This window comes from Maylandia zebra, linkage group LG12 (genome assembly GCF_041146795.1).
Source record: "Maylandia zebra isolate NMK-2024a linkage group LG12, Mzebra_GT3a, whole genome shotgun sequence".
Taxonomy (NCBI): Eukaryota; Metazoa; Chordata; class Actinopteri; order Cichliformes; family Cichlidae; genus Maylandia; species Maylandia zebra.
The window spans coordinates 35937554-35962951 of record NC_135178.1 but is presented as its reverse complement, the minus strand read 5'-3'; the positions used below and the strand labels follow the sequence as shown (position 1 = coordinate 35962951).

The 25398-nt window shown below is 38.8% G+C and overlaps 1 protein-coding gene across 11 annotated transcripts in view; it reads left to right on the top strand.

The window, feature by feature from the left end:
• The window catches only part of LOC143421385 (uncharacterized), a 111145-nt gene that overhangs the window by 19980 nt on the left and 65767 nt on the right, over positions 1-25398 (top strand). The gene's annotated exons all lie outside the window — the stretch shown is intronic.

Below are 25398 nucleotides of genomic sequence, written 5' to 3'. Positions count from 1 at the left end.
GTACGCAGACATTTAGCAACATCTGTCAAACCATAATTAATCAACATTCACAGATGTTGCTTTCTTTCAACCTGTTGACATTTCCCCAAAAAGCTCTTGGAACAGAGAACATCAGGTTACTTTAATAAATACCAAAATGTTCCACATTATCATCCATACAATCCACCATCAGGCCCTTTTCACCTCTATGAAGTGAAGATGAGCAAATGTCCCGAATCAGCAGAGGAGTGCAGTGCACCTTCTGCTCTTATCTCAACAGAAGATTTATTTTAATACCAGAAATGCATATTTAGTAACCGCTAAGTGTAGTTAAAAACTCTAATGCTAACCTGCTGCTTGGAGATTATGGACACAGAATGATATTATGTTTTATCAGAGGAGCGGGGGAGTGTGGATGTCAAGTGCTCGCCCAGATGCACGATTTAATACCATACACACTGAGTACAATTCCCTTTTTTTTTGTACTAATGAAAACAATAGCAGCACTAAACACTTCAGCCCACATTTAATTTAATCTTTGAGGGATTATCTTCTTCGGCTAATGTCAGAGTGTAAGAAGCCCTGTGAATATTAAATACATTTCCTCTGCAGATGCTCCGGCAACATTGTCAGGATAATGTCAACAGATTTTTTTCTGAGTTTCTTCATATGGGTGGAATTACTTCATGAAACATTTATGGGGAGGCGTTTGCCTTTCCTGAGTTTTCCATTAAACTTGAATGTCATGACACGAAGGGGCGGGGTTTGAGGATAAAATTTGTGTTAATGGCCTTGTGTTCCTTTGGCTTTGGCTAAATTAAAGGGCTTAGCAAATCCATCTTAACCGTGACTATACTGCCACGGGGTGAAGGGAGGAGAAACCCGCTGCAGCATTGTGCAGGATATTATATCTTAGAATAATCAGCTGAAGCTCTGATTCAGTGTGTGGTATGAATTGAATAAATTCATGCATTAGTTAAGTTTGAAAAACTAACACACACAGTTTGATCAAAGTTGTTTTTTGATTGTTCTGTTTGAAAGGGAACCTCTTACACTTTTATGCATGTTTATATATGCACGCACACGTGCACGCAGTATATTAATTAAGTCATACTACCAATACGTTTGGCAGGAGCCAGTACACAGCAACACACTACCAGGCATGAGAACAACAAAGTGTGTGAGGTGAAATATGATGATATGATCCTGTAAGAACAGAAGCAACATGCAGAGATAAAAACAAGTTCAAACTGTGTTGTGTGGTAGTCAGAAATAAGTGAAAATTAGTTCCAGTGCAAAACTAGCAAGTTGACTGCAGCTGTGCAGTCATTGGAGAGCAGTTTGGGGTTGGACGTGATCCTTAAAGAATATTTGAATGGTTCCCTCTGAAAATTGAATGGTATTTTTGCTTGAAATGCTTTGCTGGAAGTGGATAACCGTCCCCATTAACAGTTCAGCTTGTCAGCTTCCTTTTTCCTGATAGTTTAAGCAGAATGCAGCTTGTTGTAAATGGTTCTTATATAACACTTTTCTACTCTGCCTGAGCACTCATGGTCCTTTATACAACATGCCTCATTCAACCATTCACACAAGCACTTTTTTCTATGCTTTTTCCTACTGAAGTGCTAATCTAATATTCACACACATTCACCCCACAGCCACTCCTTGTAGTTCCATGTTTTTAAAGGGAGGGAAGATAGTAAAAAAGTGACTGTATGAATGAATTTGGATAGTAGAGACAGAAAACAAAGAGAAAAGAAGAACAGAGGAGAAAAGATGTAAATGGGTGCTTATAATTTGAGGTTTTTAAAATGATGACAGGAAACATACACGAGCGGACTCACAAACAGCCGAAGTACAGAGATTTTTAGGCAAGACACTCTGTGTTTAAACATTTATATTAGTGCTTCAATCTAAATGTAGCTGAAACAAAGCAAATAGAGAATTGAGTGTAACAAATCAATACCAATCCATGCCCTATCTGAGGTCAGTCAGAAGTACAATTTTCAAGATTTCTTCCCCTGAAAATGCTGTAAAGACATCATGAACTAGTTGTCTAGTTCTGTGGTGGAAAACAGCTTTCTATCAACCACATTTATGTACTGTTTGCCATATTTAATTGACAAACGGTAGATAGTTTAAATTTTTATCAGAGGAAAAACACAGAAAGCAGATTTTTTTTTTTTTCCATGTTGGGCATGTTTGCTGTATACTTTATATTTCACTCACTTATTTAACACCGATTGTGTTAAATATTATTTTCTTTTAAATGGAGATTGGTTGATGGTTTGACTTGATGGCCGTGAACAGAGTACCACCTTGAATTTCACTTGTCTAAACATTGTCGTTTCCAAGTATTCATTAAACATTGCAATGTCAAAACATTGTAAACTACTGTGGTTTTAAGTACTTTCTGAGCAGGTCTAGGTTAACTATTGACCTAGACCTGCTCAGACTTGAACAGACCCTCGGGTATGTAAAAAATCAGAAACATCATCAGCTGTGTTGCCATTTTTCCTCCCAGCAAAGGAAGTTTACAGTAGCCTGTCTCTGTTTGTAACCAGTGTGGATTATACAGTTGTATCATCCGTAAGTGACGGTGCCGATCCTTACTAAAATTCAGCAACTCTAAAATGGCTTTGGTTCTTTCTGAAATCACTTATAAAGTAGACAAATTTAATACCCAGAGCCAAAACTCACTAGCATTTGCATAGCGGCTGACAGTAATTTCCCCACATTGTTATTGCTTTATGTCTGTCTGAGCCCATCTGTGATCTCTGTAGCGGCGAACGGTATTTCTCACTGAGTGCACTGTTGGGCTGGCGTACTGCTTTTTTCTGCAAGTGAATGAAAAGTCATCCTAAGGACATAGCGACACAGCCTAATTGCAGTTGATTAATAAAATACTAGCGCAGGCACCAGTTGGCAACTTCATTATTATGTTTCTCAAACAGATTAATTGCGCTGAACAATATGAGCCTGCCACCAGTGATAGCAAGACTTTGGATACAAAGGCAGTCATCAAGACTGAGCCTGGCTTACATTAGTCATTTTAAATAGCTCACTCAATGATTACTCTCATGTGCAATCTCTGAGGTACAGGGATGTGGCGTTAGGAGCAAGCAGATGCCCAAATGTCTAACAAGTACAACTGATCGTTGTTTTTCAGAGCAAAAGACATTTAAATCACTGTCAGTGTGGCCATCATGAAAACAACTTTGCAATAAAATCTTTATATTTATCAGAACATAAGACCCAAATATTCCACATACTCATAGTGCCCGTAGTTTTTGCTTAGACTCAGTTAATGAACTTAAGCTGAAGGGAAAAGAGGATCCTTCCCTCACGACAGCAAATAGCCAAGGGCAATAGCCGATAACTAATGTGTGGAATATTGCAATTAGCATGGCAAAGTACTTACAGGGATCAAATTAAAAAATTCATTAACGCTCGCACTTAATTAAGAAACACTTTTCGGTTTACATGATAAATTATGACACCTATTAAATCTTCCACTACAAGCTGTAATGGCCTTCTTTGCTCCTGGGTATAGGCAGTGTTTCTTTTCAGGTTCAAAGAACTCTCCAAGGAACTTTTATTAGGAATAATGTTTCCCTGCAAGGGATACAGGAGCAGCCATTTTAGAGAAGACGTGCTAGCATTTCCCCCCCTCTGTTGCTGCTGTTGCACCTCGGCATCTTCGCTGAGCGTGTTACTCTTAATTGAAACAAGATCGGAAAGAGGCTTGAAATGGGTGTTTAGTTTTAGGAGGATTGAAGTAATAGGTTAAGGTTGAAACTGATAATGTTTGTGAGAAAGATGAAGATACTGTAGAGGTCTTAAAGCACTTTATACTGCGTGGTGTTGGACTGTAGCAACATGTGTGTCATTATTGTTAAAGAAGGAATCAAATGCTAAACTGCACCAAAAACAGATCTCAGCATGTTAGCCTACCCAGGTTAAGTCTATGTATGGGAAACACTACCCTGCTATGTGTATTGACCTTCACGCTCCTCAGTGGTCATTAGACTTTTATTTTCTCAGTAAAAATCAATTTCATTGGTTTTAAAGCTATATTTTAGATTTTAGAAACATAAAATAGAAATGATCTTCATTGCATACAGCTGGGAGAGTTTAAAAGGTTCCTAAACGTAACCAGAAATGCTAATGAGATGTTGCGTTGAGCGGCCCGTGAAGGCTACAAACAGAGGGGCCTTGTTTACTTCAACATTATAAGACATTAAAACATCATGTACGTTTCTACTGTCACCTGGTTATAGTTGTTCAAAGTCATGCACCTGTAATATATCAATATGATTATAGAAATCAGCCACTGTTGTAGAGAACAGATTACTTTTTTATTAAGTGAGTCACTAAAATCAACATGCAACAGCTTTAACTGAAAACTATGAACTGAACTTCTGCTGTTTTGGATAGTGGCTATAGCATGTTATTTATTTAATGATATTTCACTTTTTTACATTATCAATAAATTACCTATAATTCAAAAATGTTTACATGAACCTTGAGGAGTGGATTATCTGTTTACAGCCTACATGGTACCTGTGATCTTCTAAGATAATAATCAGTGGTTTGGCTGCAGGCTACAGTGTTTTTTAATTTAATTTTTTTTTGATTAAAATTACTTCTCCTTTTTTCCAGAGTCATGCAGAAAAAGCTGTGAGAAAACAGCAGTAAATAAGCAGGAAATGTGCACTGAAGTTCAGTCAGTGCTGTGTTCTGAGGCGTCTGTTAGATCCCTGAGCAGGGAAGCCCTGCAGCCTTAATCATCTCATTTATATACCAAAGATGATTCCACACACCGGTAAACATTAAACTGATCATCTCAATCAAGCAAGTAAATAAATTTGATTTGTAGAACAGCCCTCACTGATGAACCTGTTGGTACACAATGGAGTAAGAGGAGATTATATCAATGCAGGCACCTGAGGTGGCCTAAATATGCCACGGATTTCTCATAGCAGTCAAAGAGCCCTTGACAAGAGCCCTCTTGAACTTTGATTGGCTCAAGTGGCCATCATAGACAACCTCTTTATTGCGGTAATTTTGGCTTTCTAATATATTCAAAAAGGCAGCTGAGCCTAGGCGCATACTGTAAATTTTTCAATGGCACAAATTTGCTCACAACACAAATAATTGCCTAAAATCTCCCCCTATGTGCACTACTCTGAATCAAAGTATTGGACAGACAGTTATCTGGTCAGATACTGTACCACATGTTGTAATTTCTCCGTTACATATTTTTCAGCCTCCTTCTTCATCAGCCCTTTGAGTAAATAATTGGCAGAGCGTGTGACAAAATGGCCGGTAGTCATGAGCGTGCAAATCTGCGGTTAATTTGAAGCATCGAAGCAGGGCCTGGCTCACTTCTGTTAGATTATTTAAAACAAGTGTCCAGAGCCATGTGCCATGACAAAATTATTAACTGTGTATTTCATAATGTTACTGACAATATGTTAACGTGTTTTTTCGCCTCCCCCTGCCGTGAACAGATGGGTCCTTTTACTTTATTTTCCACATCAAGTATGATTATTTCTTTGTGCCAAAAGCCACCTGCCGTTCCTTGGTCTCTGTTCTAATTATTTATGTTGGTAATACACAGCAGGACTTGTTATCAGTTGGATGGTATCTTAATAAAGGAAGGCACATCAACATATTGACATCATCTTCAAGGGGAAAATTTATCACTGCACAAAAACAGGGAGAGGGGGGTACCAGAGCGGATCAGGCCATGTGCCAACACTTCCAGATCTGACCTCCTTTTGTTCCCAGACTCCTCAGTTTGCTCCCCAGCACACATCTTTGGAACCATGTGATGATAATTAGGTGAAAGCCCATTAAAAAGTCAAATAAGAGAGAATACATTATCATTGAGACACCAAGACCTGATCATTTTCAGTTGTGTGTGTGTGTGACAGAAAAGGACGCAGTGATCCAACAGCTGATTGGAAAAGATGAAAATGTCTTTATTTGTTTATGGCACGTAAAGGGTGTGATCACAGCTGGTATTGTTTCTTATGTCCAGTTTACAATTAAAATGTCTTTTTGGTCGCTCGTAATTCTCGATCTCCTTTCAAAAGAACTAGTTCTTGTAAATATAAATCCTTGGAATATGTAAGTGGCTTTTCTGGAGAGGGTTCTAGCAGGTTGTGACTTTTACAAACAAGAGAAATCCAAGAAATCCAAGAAATCAAGGTTTGCTGTTGTTATTGTGGTGAAATGCAAAAACGCAGCGTATCTTAGGTGCATCTACTAAATATCTCAGATGAATGTGAATCTCAAAGTCACAGTCAGAGGTCATATTTTCTTAAAATCTTGGAAGTAACCAATGAATTTCAAATTGATACCATACTGAAAATCTGAGACACATTTGAATTGTGGTGACCTCGACCTCAAGGTCAGAGGTCAACTTTTCTGAAAATCTTGTAAACCCCCCCCCCCCCCCCCCCCCCCCCCCCAAAAAAAAACAACAAAAAAAAAAAACCAGGTTCAACACCTTCGTTACCCGTTTGATAGGATGCAGGTCTAAGCTTCTTCCACATTGACTTCACCTTTTAGACTGAGGCTATTTCCATCTTTTGCATACAGCTGCATACAGCATACAAGCCTCAGGTTAAATAGATTCTGGCTTTACAGTTTTTCTTTTCCTCCTTGGTTTTCAGCCTAGAATTCAAACACTTTCGGTGATAGTGTTTGTTGATATATTTGATTTGCATGAAGTTCAGTCTTGTGTATTTGGATATGAGGACATGGTTTCCTATTTTCCCCAAGAGGACTGCATCTTTGAAAAGCCACTACTTGGGCATTAAACATTGAAAATGATTAAATGGAATCAATAAAGACTTAAACTTATACTGATGAACGATCAACTATCCAAAACATAATCATATGGTACATATTTAAAATCAAAAACCTGATGAAAACAAAGAACTTTTTATGGTGCTTCTGACTTGGACAAGTAACGTAAAGGAAGCTGAGAAAAATCCCTGTTCCAGCAATGCTTGTTCGCAGATGGGGGAAATGTTACATCAGCAGTTCCCCGCAGAGCCAGAGAAAGGAGATTGAGTCAAAATATTGCAAATGAAAGTAGCAATTAAGTTAAGTATTCACGGCATTTCAAAGCGTCCTGCGGTGGGGATGGGTCACTCTTAATCAGGGCTCCACTGTTCTAAAATATAGAACACTTGCAATTAAACATAGTCGATACTTTAATCCCTGAGAGCTAAAAATGAATACAACGTAATTACAATTCCACATGTACAGCTCTGCTCATTACTAATGTGACTGGAAAAGGATTCAGAAATATGTCATTGATGATGGCTGATGCATTATAATTACAGATTTCTCTATCCTTTTTGAGCTTTTCTATCCATCCCAGGCCAAACACAAAGGCTGACGTTTTAGTCCACGAGGAAGCTGGATTTAAAAGGGTTACAAAATCTTTATCTACCCATTTAAGAGCATATATGGTGCAGAGAGGAAAAGCCATTGTGGAGCTCAGACAATGCACTGACCATAAATCCATAATAGCCTTTAGGATTAAAGAATATGCTCTCCGAGTTTAATTACATATTGCTTCTGAGAGGTTTACCCCACTGGGATGAAGAAGCCCACTGGCTGTCCTCATGACTGCAGATGAGGGAGAAGGCTGGAAAATTAACAGAAGGATTTATTTAATCTCAACTAGTGAAAGTTTTTGTATGATAATACATCTACATTTAGTTCCATGTGGCTGTATAAAGAAAAAGAGGCCATCTTATAAAGGACATAAGCTGTGCACACACAGATGTGCAACACTTTTCCTCAGAAGGCTGCACTGACTTGGATACAGTGAAGCCCTTAGATACAGTTGAAGCGCTGATCAGCTGAGTATAAACCAGGTTCAGGTTTGAACAAAGGTGCAGACTTGAATATAATTAAGAACGTGATGCATTGAGTATTTCCTCTTCAGTCACCTTTCTCACTCACTCTGTGTTAATAGACCTCCCTGCACTGAATCATACTTGTTATTAATCTCTGGCCGTCTTCCACAGCATGTCTTTATCCTGTCTTCCTTCTCTCACCCCAGCCGGTCGTGGCAGATGGCCCCGCCCCTCCCTGAGCCTGGAGTTTCTTCCTGTTAAAAGGAAGTTTTTCCTTTCCACTGTCGCCAAAGTGCTTGCTCATAGGGGGTCATATGATTGTTGAGTTTTTCCTCTGTATGTATCATTGTAGGGTCTACCTTACAATATAAAGCGCCTTGAGGCGACTTGTTGTGATTTGGCATTGTATAAATAAAACTGAATTGAATGTGAATGGAGGAAAGTTTTGCTAAATCCATGCTTGCATATACAGTGTTTCCCTCACACAGACTTGGACAGGCTGGCTGTCTTGGTGTACCTTTTTTATCAGTTGCAGTTATTTGCTAAAGAACTTCATACCACAGTTAAATGGGTAGTTTTTGTTGTGCTTTGACAATATGCTGTAAGCTGGAGATCTACTCTAACCACATCCTGCAGGTAGGTGGAGAACTGGGTGCTGCTACTCCAGACTCAGTGTAGCAATTCACATTTTAATGGAATTCAGGTAGTCATATATTAACTGAGATGGCAGCAGAAGAAACACAGCTCAAGTTCAGCTGTAGTGCTTTTTCAACCTTGGTATACCATGTAGAGTATCTATGTATGTAGTCATATCTATGTAGCAACAACAGGCTCTCAGTTGCAGGTTAAATTACAGTAAAACAGAGTTTTGAGACTAATTGAAACCATACAGGGTGGTGCTGTTAACACTTAGCAAGCTACTTTTTTGCTGTCTTTGTTAACAGATTCAGCTGTGGGAACATGATGATAAGCTAATGTGTAATAGGAACGCTGCAGTGATAGTTACTTAAAATGACCTTTTTAGTTTACATAGATATTCAGTTAAAAGTCATAAAGGATTTCTTAATAATTCCATTAACTATTAATTCACTTTTGCAGCTCCAAGGGTCATTTCTATTTAACAAAGAAAAAATAAACTCTTGAGATTAAAGAGAAACAGCCAACTTAGTTCCAAACTTATAAACTATAAGAATTTACTGTGCTTACCTTTAAAAATAAATAAATAAAAAAGCAACTGCTTAGTGACCCAAAACTTCTGAACAGGTGTGTACTGGTATTTGAACTTGTTTTGTTCTTTCTTCCTGGTCCTCACAGGTTAATATTCCCCGTTGACTGTGGAGCCTTTAAGAGGCGACAGGTTGTGTGTAGGAAACTGTCAAAGGGCGCCATATGTTTCTTCTGCTCTAAAGGACAGTGACTCACTGAATGTAGGTTAGCACCTGCTTCATAAATGTAATACTGGAGTGAACTTTGTCGCGCTGCAAAAGAAACACCTAAATCTGTAGATGATTTTTTTTTTAACATGGATCATTTATTAACAAGCTTTTTTTATGTCTTCCAGTTAAATGATACCTGCAATGTCATGGGGAGGAATTCATTAGAGCCGTTTATAACAGGTCTTAAATGTTCTCGTTTGTTTTTTAAAGTCTTGTAGTGAACACACTGAAAGGACAGTTAACCCTTGTGTTAAGAGTTTGCTTTGAATTCCACTAAACAGCATTGAGAGTTGGCATAAAAAGTTTAAAACAAAAGAAGAGCTCACCTAGCTGAGACAGACGAGCACAGTGCTGCAGGACAGTGGCACAATAATTCAGTAAGTTATGGAAATTACTTCTATTGAGTACACTTCTTTGAAGACTATGGGGGAGATTATTAGGTTGGTTTTAATTAGTATGCAAATGTATTTCTTTATGATCACTTTCATCCTTCATTATATTTCATCTCTCTATTTATCCTTCACGAAAGAGAAAGATTCAATTCACTTTGTCTTGTGTTGGAGCGCTAATTTATTGCTTGTAATTAATTTCAAATGCATTAACCATTAATCAGACACATCTGTACAATTATGTGCTAAGAATCTCTCTTTTAGCTTACCTTCCAATTCTGCAGCCTTACCATTTACCATCAAAGAGATCTAATTTGATTGCCCGAAAGAGGTCAAACAAGTATTTGAAGTGAGATTTTACTGTCTCAACCATTTTCACTTTTTTAGTACAGAATGGTTTTAATAAATCATTTTCTCTCACTCATCTTAAAATCTGTGAATTAAAATGCAGAAAGAGAAGATTAAACAAATTCACTCAAACTAATTTACCTCAGTCACATACCGGTAACTGCAAATGTAATTTAACAGCCTGTGAATTATTTTTGCAGATTTTCTTTTATCGTGTTTTATTTTCTCCTCTTGTGAAATGATCACAGCTTTTCAGCCTAAAGGATTTCACTAGTAATTTATCATTTAAACTGTGTTTGTAATGAAAACTAAATCTTACAGCTGCTTTTGTGGTTTAACATTAACAGAAATACAGATGGATAAATTTGCTCCAGAGCCACTGAATTCAGCCATCTGAGTTTAGATGTGCTAAAAGTAAAACTGCTTTTCAAAAGTGAAATTAGATTTGAGTAAGAATGCACTGAGACTATCGGGACTAAGAATTGTCCTGATAGTCGGTGATCTTCTTACACCAATCTTTTCTATATGCACATGTGATGATTCTGAAGTAACTGCCATTTTTGTTTTATGAGTAATTCTATGCTTGTAGTTCAAGTGTAAGTTATTTGCCAAAAAGAGACATAATAAAGAAAGTTTGTCATCATCAGTTCTTTGAGCCGTGATATAAAAGGCTAACATTCCCACAGTCCTAAGATTTAACAACTGCAGATGTGTAAGGCTGCTTAATTGTGACAGTGATCATCAGAGACATTTATTTAGGTCATTATTAAATCACAATTATTTACAGTTACTCATCGACTCTGGAAACGATGCTTTTATTGAACTTTGTAATAAATGGATACATAAATGTGAACTGCCACAACCTGGTGGCTAGAAAATTTGGTTTTTCGTGGAGAGGCAAAAGTAAAGCCAAAGTGTGTACTAGATTGGTAATGGTAAAGATAAGAATTATAATATAAAGTATAATATTATCTTGTTTTGGAGGTCACATTTACTAATGAAAGTGAAATTGGAGTAATTTTCCATCACTAAGTATACAAATGATCATAATGGTCCTGTTTATTCTGTGTCTTTCCCTTCGTTTAATATTATAAATTGTATTTACTTTTTGCCTACCGTTGTAAAACAAAACCATATCATAATTAGATTTCAGTCACGTTGGCACAGCATTTGTTTGAGTGTAAAGATTTTCTTGACCTTGGGATAATTAGCTTATTGAAATACTTAACCCAAAGCCTTTACATAAACCTGTGTTTAGTCAAAGCAGTGGGATGCACACGGTGGAACACGGCTGAAAAATGTGAACTTTATACACTTTATAGTCGAATTGTATAATTTTCTATTATTTTAAAAGATTTATCGACACCCTAATACATGTGTCAGGTCTGTATTAATCATTAACTAACGAAAAAAAATGTAAAATTTTATGACATAAATTGAGCATAGTATTGGCCACATAGGCCACAAGCTATAGCCTGCCCACAGCTGCTCCACTCTGCTTGCTGCTTGGCAACCCATCACCAAAGTTGCTTCTTATTTAGTGCTTGAATTGTGGTTTTTGGTGTGAGTAGAAAGTGTTTTTTTTACCAGTGCCAAAATATAGGCCTTTTCTGCCTCTTTAAAAGTGGAAAATATTTATTTTGTCTACATCAGGGCTGAGGAGCTCCAGGCCTCGAGTGTCGGTGTCCTGCAGGTTTTAGATGTGTCCTTGATCCAACACAGCTGATTTAAATGGCTAAATGACCTCCTCAACATGTCTTGAAGTTCTCCAGAGGTCTGGTAAGGAACTAATCATTTGATTCAGGTGTGTTGACCCAGGGTGAGATCTAAAACCTGCAGGACACCGGCCCTTGAGGCCTGGAGTTCCCCACCCCTGGTCTACATGGACGCAAACCAGTACATATAACACCAGCCAAATTACGATTTTTGTTCTTTTTTGACTATAGTTTTGTTTGTTTGTTTGTTTGTTTGTTTTTCTTCTCCCACACTCACATCTGCAAGAGGGAATCATGGCTAGATGTCTTTTTGGTTTTGAATGTTTTCGAGATAATAAAGATTTCAGTTTTCTGCAAGCGACACCTGCAGAAGCCATTAAATAAAGATGTTCACCTGTAGGTCTCATCATGTAGCCAGCTAAACAAATCACTCAGGCTGTAATCACTCTGTAATTATCCACTCATGGGTTTTTCTCCCCCTCAGTTTTATTCAGATCCTAAACTCCATTGATCTGGCTATCTGCTAATGTGAGCTCAAAGATTTCACAGCTAAGTAAAACAAGATTCTTTTGTTAAAACAGCATCTTTGCATATTACAGTGAGAACAGTGGGGGTTGATTAAGTAGACCCTTCCTATGGACCACTCTTGTTGCTTTCTTTTTAATCAATGGCGACTAATAAGATCCTACAGAGCATCTGTGCTTACAACGAACAAGATCACATTGTGCCAGATCACCTGCACTAACCTTCTGTCGAGTTACAAGGGCTGTGATGTACAGTGACTGCTTCAATCAAACCAGCAGATTTGAATATCCACAAGACTCTCCAGTAACAGCCTCAGTGTGAGATTTATGCCCTCATTGAGAAAATTACATTCACTCCCTGTCCTCACTGTTTGGCATCCATTACAGTTCATTATTATCTTCTGAAGGCGTACAGCTCTGTAATAAAAGGGAAAAAAAAGAAAAGCGGAAGTTTGTGCCTAGATTGGAGCATAAATTGTCCCGTCCCTGCTGTTGCAAAACGCCGAGCCGTATCTAATTATTTTCTTTCTCCTGTTGGGCCTGTGTTTCTGTAAGTCCAGGCATGCCTTTAACCAAAGTGGGAAAGCCCTGATTCATATGAGGCTTTCTTTCTTTTCTAGTCATGGGTGACGAGATTGTGAAGCATCTTGACAAGTATGTTCATGTTCATATTCAGTTAGATGTAATTCACATCTTATAAAACAAATCTGTGGCATGCATGTTAACATGGGAACTGAAACCACTAAACATACTGTACAGTGCTGAGGATTTAAGCAGTTGCAGGAAACTTTTGCAAAACTTGGGGTTTGGAAGGGAGAGGAAGATGATGATGAAGTCCTGAATAAAACCTGCCAGCCCTGATTGTCAGATCAGTATAGTATAGCAGAATTGTGGCAATAAACTCACCTGGATTTTATTGGTGATATCGCATATCTGTGTTTTTCACACATTTAGACACCATGGTGGTTGGTGTGTGTGTGCACCTGCATAAAAGTGTGCACTGAGAAAAGACATGCATCTTCTCAAATTAACTATTATACTAATTTATTCTTCTTCTCTGAACAAATTGTAATACCAGTAGTATTTTATGGTGGATAAAAAAATGAGAAATACCAGGATTTTTCTTGTATGCTGCCACATAAAAAACAAAAAATATGAAAAAAAATTTTTTCTTGAAACAAATTCATTATAACATCTGTGACAAAAACAAATAAACCAAAAATATTTTAGAAATCTGACAAACTTTAAGTCTAAAAATGACTGAATTCACATTTTTATACCCAAATTTGTGCTGGCACACTGGGCTTCTCTGAGAAGTTTCTGAGAAATTAATCAAGTATAACATTCATCCACTAAAACGAATCTTTCTGTTGAGGAATTAAATAACTGTAATTTGGCATCTTAATTAAAAAAAGAATCCTTCACTACAGTCTGCTGTTTTTTGTAAATTTTGAATTTGAAATAATATTTGAGCATTAATTTCGATTAAAGAGCAGTGTTGCTAACTTAGCGACTTTGTTGCTATATTTAGCGAGTTTTCAGACCCCCTTAGCGACTTTTTTTCTAATGAGCGACTAGCAACAAATCTGGCGGCTATTTCTGGTGTTATTGGAGACTTATATGAGGACTTTTTGACGTAAAAGCAGTCCCCCCCCAGCTGTTGTCAGAGCAGGAGATGTTCACTCCTACGCATCCAAACTGCAAATGAATCGTGCATTAACGAAGCTGCTGCTCCTGCCCAGATTGTAACACAGGGTGAGAGTAGCGGTAAATGTGTATTTTTCTTTTTCTAAAATACATCATTCCAATTAGGGGTGGGCGGTATAAACGGTATACAGTAGAAACAATATAAATTTGGCCAGCGGTAGAGATTTCGACTATACCGCTCTACCGCGATAGCGCGTGTTGATGGTGTCATCAAGCTGCGCCTGTTTTGGTCGAAAGCATTGCAGTGGCTGCACACAACATCATCTGCAAATTATGCTGAGCGACAGTAAAAGCAAAGAGACGAAGCACTTTTGGAATATGGGGAAAGCCAAAAACTGCGATTCCTCCATTTCCGTACCATTGATTCATTAATGCTGAATTCTCTCGCAGCTGCTCCGCCATGCAATTGCATTTGTCCCTAACCACTAGAAACCCTCACGTTAACTTTTATCAAGTGGAAAAAAGTTTGCGTTCATCCTTCAGCTTCACTGTGCTAATGTTATCTAACATAGCTATGTCGCTAGCGGTCACGTAGCACATCATTATATACCAGCTAGTCCAACTTCAGTAACCCTACAAACGTCACTGCTGTTTAGTTTTCTGTCTTCATTTATGTTGGAAGTGATAGCAGAGCTGTATGTTTTAATTTTAATTTTTTAATTTTTAATTTAATTCCAATCACTGCAAACTGGGAAAACGGATGTCCTTGCAGAGCCTTAACTCCATCTTGTACATCTGATTTCGACTGAAGCAGTCTGGTGAGGCTTGCTATGTCCATTTTGATAGTTAATGTAGTTTGTTACAATGTTATGGTTAAAAAAGTTCTTCTTTTACTGTTACTTTTTGTGGATCACATGGTTTAAAACTACTTAAAAAGACATACAAACAAAAAAATTAACTACGTCAGAGTGCCTAATTCGGGTCACCAATTATTCAAATTAAGCGATGACGTCATTTGGCGACTTCTAGCGACTTTTAGGACAGCCAATAGCGATTTTCCTTACTGAGGAGTTGGCAACACTGTTAAAGAGTTTGTGCTACTTAAAGGATTTTGCTTACTACCAATACTGTTAGTTTATGACAGCCACCACCCGACCCGAAGATTGCCATCACTATCTGCAGTGCAAAAGGAGATTTTAGAGGATGGCCTATTGTGAAACAAGATCCTTTGTGGGCAGGCAGATGAACAGTATTGAAGACTGCCACAACAACCACTGAGCCAGCTGGTGAACTGGTAGTAAAACACAAGATGGCAAAAACTGTGGCTAGCTGATTAGCAGTGACTGGACTTTCCACTGGTAAACTATCTGAAGTTTTTCTGAGATGCTAAATGAACATGCGTAGCTGGCAATCACCAAAAATCTATTTGTGGGAAAACCTGCATATTCAGTGTGTATGGCAGTCATTTCAGCTGAGCATATAGATGGACAAAACTAATCTGATGGCAGTGGCAGCAGCTAGGCTAACAGCTGGGGCAGCTGATGTTAGGGCTCAAGCAAGGGGAGATACCCTGTGTAACACACACTCACACTCTCTCTCTCTCTCTCAGCCCCCCTACTTCTAACGTGCTCAGTGAGGAGTCTTCATAAATAATCTTCCAGCAATCTGCCTCTCCCTTCACTCTCTTATTAATTACTTTTACGGCCAAAATCAAACATCTGTCATGCTAGAATATACAAATTAATTATGCAGCTTCTCCCCATCAAAATCCATATAACATTGTTCCTCGGAGTCTCGCTGGCTTCACAGGGGAAGGTGTCAGTACAGGACATGAGACCGTTTACGTCTTCTCTGTTATATCTTTAGATCTTCAAAAAGATCTTAATTCTCCTGAGGCAACAATAGTTGCAGGAGAATTAAGAAATAAAAGTATTTTTCACTTGTTGTTTTCATATTGTTTTACCTAAACATGATTTTTACATATTTGATCTTTAATTATGCAGAGAAAATAAACAGAGCATAATTACTACAGTGACTACCTAAAAAAAGTTTTATTTTTGACGTCATCCTGCTGAGGATAAATGCATAAAACTGAATGTGACAAAGCTAAGTATGTCTGCTTTTCCAAAATAAGAGAACAACTATGAAGTGTCATTTCATAGAAAAAAAAAAAGCTTATCATTGGTAATTATGTTTTGTTCCTTGTTCCTTGTGTGCTCAATTATTTTTACTTATTTTCCCTATTTCTGGATACTCTGCACGTAGCCTTTGTCTCAAACCAGTATTAAAGCTGAAAATGGAAAGGAGAACAATAAACTTAGCTTTGGAAATAGATGGTGGAGAAATATAGCTTAATTTTAAATGTAGCGTCCTGATTTTTGAGCAGGTCTGTTTCTAAATGACTGTGTATGCAGCGAACAGTGATCTTCAAGGTCCACGGGCCCAGTGACAGAAGACAGCTGTCTGCCCATCCTCCAGCTTAGCTCTGAGGTGTCCTGGGACTTTGCCTGCTTGCAGGTCAGGACCCTAGAGGGGAGGCACCATTTGGTACCAGTTACTGAGCGGCAGGGGTTGCCGGTGCCTCCTTCTCTCCTTTCAGTCAAGGTAATGTTGGCCAGGCAAACCAGAACAGTTCCTGGCCGGCTGACTGGCTGGCACAGACAAGAGCTACCCATCATGCCACCGTGGTGAAGGGCCTGGTGACCTTGAGACAGGATGGGCTCCTCCCCCCTCAATGAGTTCTAGACTGCTTATAAGAGGATGAATGGATGGAGGCACATTTTGTACCTCTGTTTCGACAAGAAACATGATGCATGAGTAGACTTCAGTGTGATGCATCTGCAGGCTTTATCGGGCATTAGTGCCTAGCATGTTTGCCAAGGGGCAGTGCAGTGTTGCAGGGATAAGCCCTCAAGTTTTTGAATGTTTTGAAATCCAACGTGTGTTAAACTTTTCCAGTGTGAGCATGGAAAAGTGTCAGTCTGTCCCCCAACCCTGGTTGGGTGTGGAGTTAAGAAAATGAATGGATGGATTTAAAGATTTCTTTAAAGATCTTTCCTGCTCATGTTCAGTCTGTTGGGCTTTACATCTGTGAACAGCGAATCTACAGTCGATTAATTAGCGGACAATATGCTCACAACTATTCTTTGCAGAGGAGAAACTCCAAAATGTTTAATAAAGTATGCAAGTTTTGAAATGTAGTGACCTACGCTAAATTTAGCTGTATAAGAATAACTAGGGCATCTTCAAACATTTGATAACAAGGTGTTTGAACCTCCCAGAAATCTCCACTTTTGAACCTGGCATCCTTTGGAGCAGCCTGACCTCACACCTGTATGCACACATGGTATGGAAGTATGTGCCTGCTGCTGCTATGCTAATCTCAGTGCACATGCCTTTTGTCTTTGTCATCAAACAGAAAAGGAAATTTACCAATCCAAACAATTTATGACTGTTAAGCGTGGCAGCATATATTATGACAAACAACACATGCTCCATTATGCCAGCTGGTGTAATGATGTGGTAATGCCAGACTCATTAACTTCTGCACACAGTTTATGGTGGCCTTTTATGACAGAATTAATTGATTCACGCATGCATTAAAACAAAAATAACTGGAATGAAAGTGCAGTTGGATGCTGGCCTCTAATCTGTCATAAACATTTCTGGTGGTAAAGCAGAAAGCCTTTAGGATCACAGCTAGCTTTGCATTTCTTACTCAGCAGGTAAATAAGTGATATGGCTACATCATAAACAGTCATTAATGAGATCATCTTTAAAAGTGTTTGTTTTTAGTTGGCAAGTTTCTGAAATTCTCTAATTATATAACTGTTGTCATGTGTGACGTTTTCCTACGTCACTGGAGCTGTTTGTTGTTTAACCACGTGTGCACGTTGAATCTTTATTCATTATTTGCTCGACCCAGCTGTTAAATGGAACGATTAATGTTTAAATTGTATTCACACATCATTTAGACAAATGGATTAGATTTTACAGATTGTGTTCAGTGCCACAGCTCTTATTCTTTTCTCTAAACAATCGCTCGTTTTACCAAACCTCTGATGGTAAAGTCAGTCTTACGTAATTTACTTTGCCTCAAAATTGTAAGTTCCCACGGCGCGAAGTAACGTCAGGGTGACGTCTTTTATATGTCATTTCTTGGCGTGGGCTTTTTGTCCACTTAGGGGGTTGTTTTGTAACACCAGGCGACTCTTTTTCCCCAACATCTACTAAACGTCTAGTGTTGTCGTCCGTGTTGAACGTTTTTTTCAATGTCAAACTTACATGTCAGACTCATTTTAGATGTTGTTCTGCTTCTGTAGGCTCTGTATGCCCGTGTTTCCAGGGGTTGTTGTTTTTATAGACCATCACTTCATTTTTGTGTAGATTTATTAATACTTTTGTATGCATCTCCAGTTATCAAGGCAAACACTGACGAGCAGAAAGTTCAGTTCATACACACACAAACCTCTGTCGCAGCTTCTCTTGGAGCAGGCTACCGATCACAACCACATCCACTTCCTCTTACAATCGTGAGCTTTTTTTCAGAATAAAACAGGATATCATGTATAATGCAAATGCTCTTTTAAACTTATTAAAACCATTGTACTCATTTTAAAAGGTATTCCAACGTTTTTCTAAATACTTTAACCATTATTATTTTACATTTTAAAATGGATTTGGATGTTTTTGATATTTCAACACATTTTAATAAATGACAGTTTTAACCTAGTAACAAACAAATAAGTTCATGAGTTAAAATAAATAAACCAGTAAAAAAAAAAAACAGGAAAATGTTAAATTAAGAAAAAAACTCATTTGTACTGAACACATCGATAGACAACACATAATAAATCATAATTGTTCTTAAATAATCTGTATTCATGTGTATCATCTCGATAACAACAGTGTTGATATTTGTAAAAAAAATGCCCAGTCCAACGTTCAAATGTTGAACGCCATATTGACGTCCAAGTTGGGTCATGGTTGCGCGTCCAAATTGCGGACCGTGTTTGGACGTCATATAGATGTCCAGAACTGGTCATGGACCGACGGACCCAATATAGACATGATCTGCACGTCTATCTGAGGTTCAGTGTTTTATTGGGTTTGTTTTCTGTGTTTAGTTGTGTTTTTTTTGTGCGTCAGCAGACAGCTAATGGTCAGATGGAAGCAGAAGACAAATACTAGATAGCGCTTTCTGCAGTAGCTTGTAAGCTCATATATTTAAAATAATATTTAAATATTTATAATATTAATTGAATTGAATATCAGATAGTGTTTTTTTAAGCTTGAACAAATGCCAAAGAATTTATTTTTTGATTTATCAAATTATTCTCATTCAGCTCTCCAACCCCCTAATTAAATAATCAGAGATGTTTTAGATTCCATCCATGTGGCCACACTGGAAACTGACTTTGTGCCTGTGCACGAGGATGATGGGATTGAAGTCCGTCTTAAAAAATGATTTTTTGGGGCCTTTTCTTTGAATGTACCACAAAACATTTTTAGAAGTAAAAGCTCTTTTGTTGATTGGTTTGTCGAATTGAGCTTTGAAGATGATTCATTACATGAATGGCAGCATTATGTCTGATGTCTTAATCATGGTCAAGGCGCAGTTTAGATCTCTTTTTCTTGGAAGGAACCTCTATGGAAAAAGAGGATTTTCTTCCAGCATATGTGACAGTGAAAGCCTGACATTTAATCAAAGATAGAGCTTGCATCAAACAAAAGAGGAAAAGAGGAAAGGCTCAGTCTCCTACCCCAGATGACACACTACCCAGACATCACCAACAATTTAAGCCATATGTTTAAGAATTTCCCTCAAATCTCTGAGATGAAATGAAGAAAGGATTTAGCTGGGAGATCATTTTCTGTGCTTGTGCTGTGATGAGGGTCACATCAAAGCAGTCCCAGCTCTGCATATTGAGGAAATGATTTTTATCTCCTGGGCTGGACTGGAAGGTAATTGTATACAAGCTGTTCTCTGCTCCAAACATAATGAATTCCTTAATCCGAATCCCATTGTTACGAACCGTGCAATTACTGGGGATGAATAATCCATCTTGCGAAGCTGAGCAGATATTGGTTTTAGTAAAGGTCACTCAATCAGTGGATTATGCGGGAATTTGTTTCACTCACACTATTTAAATATGTTGTAGACATGTACACACTAACTCTGCAGTCTCTAGGTGCTGTATTTTATTTAACGCACACCTTCCTTTGAAGAGCTTTAGTCTAAAAATTAAAGACATGCAGAGGAGACGTTTTCTCCATGCTCTCAGTCACACAACTTGATCGTTATATGGAGTTGGCCTTGGATATATGTTATAAAATAGAGTACATTCTACTTACATAAGCGCTTGTAAATAATGAGATTAGATCTGAGCTATTTCCTTGATAGCTTGGTAAATCCCATCAGCTGGAAAAGATCTCCAGAAAATGCTGAGTGAAACTTGGATTATTCCTCTTTTTTAAATAAGACATTTTCCTGCTGAACCATTTAAATTGTAGAATTTTTGTGGGATTAAATTCAAGCACCAATACCATGCTGTTACTACAAATTTGTGAGGCATCATTTATCTGGGTCGTTAATACAGAGAAAAGTAGGAATTAAGCAGATATCCGTCATATGATCCATTACAATCCACCTGTATGAAAATCTTACTGGTGCCGTATTAAGGACAAAAAGTGTGGGCTTTCTGCAAGCTGAAGAAGAAGGACTTTGTCTTTGAATTTTGATGGTACAAGGAGACACTTTGTCTCTCTTCCTCACAGTTCAAGGAGCCTCGGCTCAAAACCTGCTCAAGATTTCATGTCTTGGGCAATCCTTGTCACAGCTTGTATCACCTCACCGACAGATGTCAGTGAAATCAGTGACAGCCGATCATGCTGATCCCCCCCGTAATCATGTGCGATGATCCTGCCGTGACATGGAGCTGTGGGAAATATGTCCGACAATACCAGTGCCGCAGGCAGATGCACCAGCATCCTCCTGCCCATGCCTACCACCTGCCCCACCCCATCCGCTCTTCGCCACCTCCGTTTTTATCCCTCCTTCCTTACTGAGCTGCAGCCTTGATCTCTCCATTAAGCCTCTTCCCTCCCGGCTACTGTGTTTAACTGCTTATGCATTTCTCTTTGACCCTTTTGACCCACACATTTCTCCTACTGTGTCATTTCCAGTGTACAACATGAGTGGCACGGAAGATTTGTTAGATCTGTGTTGCACTGCATCGTTGGTAGTTGTGTGTGTGTTTTTTTTTTTTTTGTTTTTTTGTTTTTTTTTGCTTACCTTGTGCTTTTGGCCAGGTCATGCATGCCATGATGCTCACAGAGGGCTGCACAGCTGCTGTCCCTGACCGGCCCTTCCTCCGCGTGGCCACAACTCTGTGAAAAAGGCCACCACACAAACACAGCCTCCCTAAAACACAATGTGGCATATGCTCAACTAAGGAAGCCGCATCAAACATTCTTGCAGAGCTCAGCTCTATGTGGCTTCTCTCTGTGAAGGCCCTGCGAGGCAAAATGTTTCCAAACAATTTCACGTTTTCATGTTGAAACCTTGCACACAAAAAAAGAGGAGAAAAAATAGAGGAGCTTTGCATATTCACACACGCCGCAGGCTAGCACAGTTGCTGCTGCTAGCCAGTGTGTTTCGAGCAAAACCTTGACAAAGGTCACAAACAATTTGTCGTATCCTGTTATTAAGAGTGCTTTAAAAAAAGGAAAAAACAGCACTGATGATCACTTTGCCCAGCAGCAAGCTTCATCATCTGTAGCCATTCCAACATATGCTTGCGAGATAATAAAAAATGTGGCATTAAACATAGCAGCAGATTGAATTTTGTTCCAGGCTACATATAGCAAGTCAATCCTTCCCTCTGGAAACCTATTTAATATAAGGTAGTTAATGCCAGTGGTCATGATGATGTTTCTTGCATAATATAATTTATAGTGGGTAGAGGTCCATAAATGGGAGGCCTTGTAAAATATTTCCATTATGTGGGGAATGTCAGTGGGTAATAAAGGCTTTATTCTACTTTTTATGGCTCTCAATCTGTTGTTGTTCCCAGCAATTTTTAAATCTGTTAAAATTCAGCGAATAACTTGGTGCGAGTGTTAAAAGCAGGAAATATCAGTGAGTCTTTTACAAAGTGACTCTTGGGGTACGACTTTTTGACTGCACATAAAAAAGACTGCAGGTCCAGTAAAGCGAAAGTGCGTCAGCTCGACTCCTCTTTTTATTACCTCTGCTTCTCTTTTTATGCAGAAATTATACATCTTTCTTTAACAGTGCTGTAAAGGTTACACAGTCATTTAAGCAGCAGTTCAGACAGATTGATGTTTATGTCATTACAGCAGCGAATGAAATGTGCCTCTCTCCCCTCTTACTCCAACATAAAGCAGAAATGAGCTTCATCCATTGATGACATTGGAGATACATTAGAGTCAAAGCTGGGGAGAGGAAGACGGTAGTTATTAGCGGATAGTCGATGCGTTACCTGCTGATTATGATAACAGAGTACCCTCTTCAGTCACATTGACTGGTGCTTTTGGGACGAGTAAGTTTAAAAGTTTAATTGATGGCCATCATAGGAACTACAATCCTAGCACGATTTTGTCGTGCCTGTACCATCAGTGTACATCCGGTTTTTGAAAGCAGAGGTCACTGATTTATTGGAGCCAATTGAATTTGAAAGCACTCAACCAAAAATGTTAAATCGTTTCTGTCAGTAATCCTTCCAGATAATTAAGGTCTTTTTTTTAGCAGTCTGAACACTGTCGTAAGAGAGAGGATTTTGATGTTCACCAATCAGACACAACATTGAACCTACTTACAGCTGAGTGCATAGCATTTATTATTGACATGGTGCTGTGTATTGGTTAAATTTGCTTCTCCTGTGCTTCCTGTTTTATTTTGAAACTTATACTCTTACACTATACTTTTCCCAGTTGTATTCATCTGTTGCTTGTTACTCTATTCAAACTTGTCTATAATTATGTGATGTGCTCATCAAATCATTTTTATCCAAGTGCAGCAGAGGTTTGTATCAACTTGAGATTAGCTTTAGTTAGTCCTCCTTAAAGAGCTAACAGTTCCTTGGAGGATAGCACTGCAGGAAGGCTGGCTGAAAGGCACACTGCAAGCCCACTGAAGAGGGGAAGTCATGAAAGACATGAAACACCTTCATGACATCAGGAAAAACCCCGAAGATGCGTCTCCGTGCGTTTGAGGGTGTATTCTGGACTTAGGACCACTATAAAACATCTGTAACTACACATTACTTTTAAACATGTGGCTGTTCACCTGTCATGTGGTACCAAATATGACTGTAGCATTAAAAAAAATCACTAAATTGTCAGCTTTCTTTGTGTGCACTAGGGAGTGTAATGAAATGTGGATTGTACTATACACTTACAATAGCACATTTCTTCTACTTTTATGGCACTATGATTTGTCAGGGTTAATTAGTGGCTAAATCATACAGATACACTTGCATTAGTGCTGCTCTTTTTGTCTGCACCAATAGTACTTTGACTCTCATTTCAGTTATCAGTGGGTACAAGAGAAGCTCTGATAACATTAAGGATTTCTTGTTAATCATAATTTGGTTTTGCTGTATTGTATTAATGCCTGGGTAATTTCTCTCTGGCTGAGGCAGCACTGACCAATCACACCACTAAACCCATAAAATTGCACCAGCAGTCAAATTAACACTATTGTGTTGTCTCAGCTAGAACATCTGAACTGCTGTCATCACCATATGTTGCCATACTGTAGATAACTATTGCCTTCTAAGAGTCACCTTATCTGCTTATGTACCGAGTTAACACAGAGCAGAGGCTACGTGTGAGATTTTAATACCATTCTTCGTTTATTAATAGAGACATAAATTGTCAAGTCGAATCCCCGACTTTAGCATAATCAGCTTTCTGCAGATAGCTGGAGGCTCTTCAGGACCACTCCTCTCCCCCGTGGCCCAATATAAACAGACAAACACCCCCCCACCCCTTTATACTCAGTGACATGTGTTTGTTTATTTATATTTCACAAATATCATCTGGCTACAAATGTCTGTTCATCCCTCCCCAGGAAAGAATAATCCACAAGATGAAAATGTGTCTCAGTATGTCGCAGTAGAGCTTAGCCTGTAAGATGCTGCAATTCGACCTCAATAAACCCATTCACAACGTCCTGCCTGCCCTCCCATCTAAAAAGAAAAAAAAAACTTCCTAAATCATGTATGCTATGAATTAATCATTGCCTCATTTTGCTCTGACTTAAGGATGAGGCATCTGTAAACCATCTCTTTTAAAGTGTGTCAATATGCTCTCTGCAGTCTTTGGTGTTGTAATCTTGGGGAACGACATGAAATCAGATCAGAGGGGTAGTTGGAAGGTGACAAGCAGAATATCAGCTCTGGTGTTTTTCGATGACAGCTTGAGATCCGGCTCAGATTGTTATTTGCTTGGTTTGGGGATGTCGTTACGCGCTGGTCTTCGGATTTTGGATCGTTTCATTAAGGCCATAAATACGTTTTCTTAGAAACTCCAATCATTTCATGTCTTTCTTTTTGTTGTTGTGAAAGGAGAAGCAGAAAAAAACCCTTTGAATATAATAGTTTGTTCTATTATCCGTACATGCATATTTTGTCACAAACATTAGTAAGACGTCTGTGCACACACAGATGTAATTACTGATATCATCATGCTAGAATGAATCCATAAAGCTCGCTGGAGGCTGGTTCTCATAGCGAAAACTTCTCTGCATAAAAACATAACTGCGCTGAGACTCTTTTTTTTGTTTTGTTTTTTTGTAAATAACAAATGTAGTTTGCAGTTAGGGCTTCTATGGCTGGACGGTTGTGCAACCTGGAGAGCTTCAGTGAGAGGTGGCGAGGGAACACAGGGAGGGAGGCAGGGACATCAGCACGATCTGCAACACTAGTCACGGCAGATGGACATATCACAAGGCCCGGCGCGAAGTTGCTATAACACATAATGTTGTTTGTGCCATGTTTCCAGTTCTGAGTGCCGGGCAACCGGCACAAAGGCCTGGATCCTGAACTGAAACAGCTTGACTCGGTGTAATGAAATTGCCTGGATCCCAACTGTATCCTCCTTTCTGCATCAGTGTATTGGAACAATCGCTTTGCCAGACACAATGGGGAAAAGCCCGAGAGGATGCTGAAGATACTCCTCAGCACTTGTGTTTCTTTGAGATTTAAATTAAGAAATGTCTTGCTCCATTTGTTGAAGTGAACGTAGTGGTAATACTTCGATTCACAATGACGTACCCAGACTCATGGATACAATGAATATCCGTCTTTTTGCCTCCCCCACTTCCCCCATGTTTTTACTTGAATTCCTCACCCCCCCACACCCCCCACCCGCCTGCTCAGCATGGAGCCCTGTTCAAATGATCCTCTCTATTGTCTGCTGCTGGTACAAATCCAACAAAGTGGGTTTCACTT